The sequence below is a fragment of the Empidonax traillii genome, unplaced genomic scaffold, assembly GCF_003031625.1.
Source record: "Empidonax traillii isolate 1590-97213 ecotype Southwest subspecies unplaced genomic scaffold, ASM303162v1 scaffold3141:size14970, whole genome shotgun sequence".
In the NCBI taxonomy this organism is placed as follows: Eukaryota; Metazoa; Chordata; class Aves; order Passeriformes; family Tyrannidae; genus Empidonax; species Empidonax traillii.
Window position 1 is genome coordinate 11942 of NW_020958334.1, and position 3029 is coordinate 14970.

Sequence of the window (3029 nt, forward strand, 5' to 3'; positions counted from 1 at the left end):
CTGAGTGCTCAGGTCTCAGCTGACCACAGAGGGAAGGGCAGGCACTGACCACTCTAAAACTTAGTCACTGAATCCTTCTCTGGCAGTCTTGGCTTTTGGTGGCTTCTCTTTTTTTTTTTTTTTGCAAAGCAAAATAATGTTCTCGTTTTAAAGCAGTTTGAGGTGGCTGTGTGAGGGTGCAGCACTCAGTGGTGATGAGGAGCCTCGTTCTCTTCTCCTCTCACCCTCAAGCAGAGCCAGTGATGGGAGGCAGCTCCATGGACTTGGCCAACAGCAAATCCACCCCCTGCATATCCAAAGCGTCACAGGAGCAGCAGCTTGACCAAAAAGAGGCTCTGCAACCTGGGAGGCAAAGATCACATCCAGTTACTGAAGGATGAAGCTGGATAAATTCAACTCAGAGCAGACTGAGGTTTTCAGGAATGAAGGTAATTGGAGCGATTTGTCAAGAATTGAGTTGGATCCCCCAGCAGTGGAAATATTTAAGCTGAGCCTGGATGCCTTGCTGAAAGGGAGAATTAAGTCCTGTGGCTTCTGCTGTTCAGGAACTCAGAGTGGCAACCCCAAACTCCTCCCCTGACCTTTAATTCACTGCTCTGGCTGCACACTGCGTTTCAGGCTGTTCCATGCTAGGTGTGTCAGATAATCAGTTTGTCCTGAACCCATCCTCCTTTTCCTGCAGCTGCTGGTCTGCTGACTGTGTGTCAGAGCTACACACCCACCCATGCCCCTGAACTGCCCCTCCAAGGGCTGCTGGTACCCCCACCATCCTTATCCCTGTGCCTCAGATGGTGCTGATTCCTCCTCTGCCTCAGTGCTGGACATCAATCTGCTCCTGTTTGTACTGAATCCTTTGGAAATCCACGTGCTGCGAACCCTGGTAGGAGATAACAACAAACCAGACTAGGGGCATTGATAATTCCATGTTAATAACTTAAAAGGAGGAAGAGAACTGTCCTTGAGCAAAGAGAGGTGTTACAATAACCACCTCCCCAGGGCAGGGATTATTGAGATCTCATGAGCATCTTTGGCACAGGGAGAGGTCCCTGCTCTGCCACAATGATCCAGCTGGATACTCCAGGCCTTTTCCTCCAGCCCTGGGATCAACAGGAGCTTTACTAACCCCAAAGGAAGCCAGATTGTTCCCTTTTGCAGCTTTGAGCACCACACTAAGGCAGCAGCCACCCCGTGTGAGTCCCATCCCAGGGCTCAGCCTGGTCCCTGCAGCCCTGGGGGATTTGGCACCCTGGGACAGGTCCTGGTTCTCCAGGGACTGCCTCTCCCACACTGGGAGCAGTTTGGGGCAGTGGCTGCCTGTGTTAAGCCCTGCTGCTATTTCTGGTGCTGTTTCCAGGACAGACAATAATAATAATAATCTCACCCGAGGAGTGCGTGACCACCCCGACCGCAGATCTGGGGGTTGATCTGGGACTGGCTCGTGCCAAATGCTGGCTCAGGTTGCCCTGACTCGGATGTCCAGGGATGCAGCAGAGCCTGAGAGAACAGGGATTGTCCCCCCACCCAAAAAAACCCAATTCTGCTGCCTCTCTCCTGGGAAGTTCCTCCGGCAGCCTCGGCCCGATTGCATGCTCCTGATCCACCAAAAGCAGATTATTTCTGCTGCACCATATGCAAAAAGCTGCCTGCGTGCTTGCAAAAGTCCATTATTTCCTCTTGACAAGCTCCAGCTCCCCCTTCCCACCTCCCTCCCCAGTTCCAGCTTTTCTGAGCAGGGAAATAAAAGGAGAGCAGATACCTGGAAAACAACCAAACAAACAAAAGGTGAGAGCCGAGGGAGAGGGAAGGAGATGTCAGTCCCATAGCAACAAGAGGTTTCAGTTAACCAGGTGGAAATTGGGATGTGGTGGGATGTGCAGGGAAGGCGCCTGGCAGGGTGCTGGTGGCACTTGGAGAGGAGAGAACTGGTGTGGAGCTGTGCCCTGGCTCTGCCCTCTCTCTCTGGCCACCAGCTCTGGGTTGCAGGTGGTCACTGGCCACCCTTCAGCCCCAAAATGTTTGGGGTCCTGGTAAGTTTTCCATCCAGGAGGAGAGAGCTCCTTTTGCATGGAAATCAAAGCAAGTCCCTCTGTCTCAGGGGGAAAACATCTTCACTGTTCAATCAGCGTTCTGGAGGAAGCCTGAGCTGCCCAGCAGGTGACAGGAGTGCCTGACTCCCTTTTGCCAAAGCCCCACAGGGTTTGGTTGTTTCCAAAGGTGGCATTTCCCTTTGCCAGGGGCTGCAGGTCAGGCATTGCATCTCCCTCCGGGCTGCCTGGGAAGGGATCATCAAATATTGATTATTCTCAGCGCTCTCTTGTCCTCCAGACATTTAGCAGCTCACTCTTCCTGCCATCCTGAGCAAATCCTGGCTGGGTGAAGGGCAGAGCAGGGACGGGTGAGTCGGTGAATCCAAGAACAGGAAGGGCTTTGAAACACGTGGGGCTGGGTGGTTTAATTTTAATGAGGGAAGAAATCCAGCAGCTGAGAGGGTTGTAGGGGCTTGGACAGCTGAGTGTGACTGTATCCCTTTCCTCACAGCTTCCCTGGGGCACTGAGGAGCTGCCTGTGGAGACAGGAGCACTGAGGGGACTTGTCCTGGCCTGCCAGCCACCAGCACAGACCTCCTGCATCCCATCACTTGCTCTTGCCCTTGGGCCTTCCTGCCTTCCACAGATCCTCCCTCAGTCAGCGGGTGAATCCTCTAGGAAGTCAGACTAATCCTTTCAGGAGGGCCCAGCTTTGGTGGAAAACTTTGCTGAGGTGCAAAGCAGCCGCCCCTGAGCCATCTTTGCAGCTGAGGACCCCGAGCCCTCCAGCTTGTGGGTCCTGATGCAGCTTCTCCTCCTCCACACCCTGCAGTCCTGCAGCTGAGCAGCAGCACTGTCCCCCTGGGGAATTTTGGAGCAAAGTGCTCGTGCAAGCCCTTTTTAGCAGCACTTCAGGTGCTTCCCGGCACTTCCCAGCTGTGTTTGTAGCAGCTGGTTCTACCTGGCTGGGCAAGGACAAACCCCTGCCCATCTGCTGCCAGT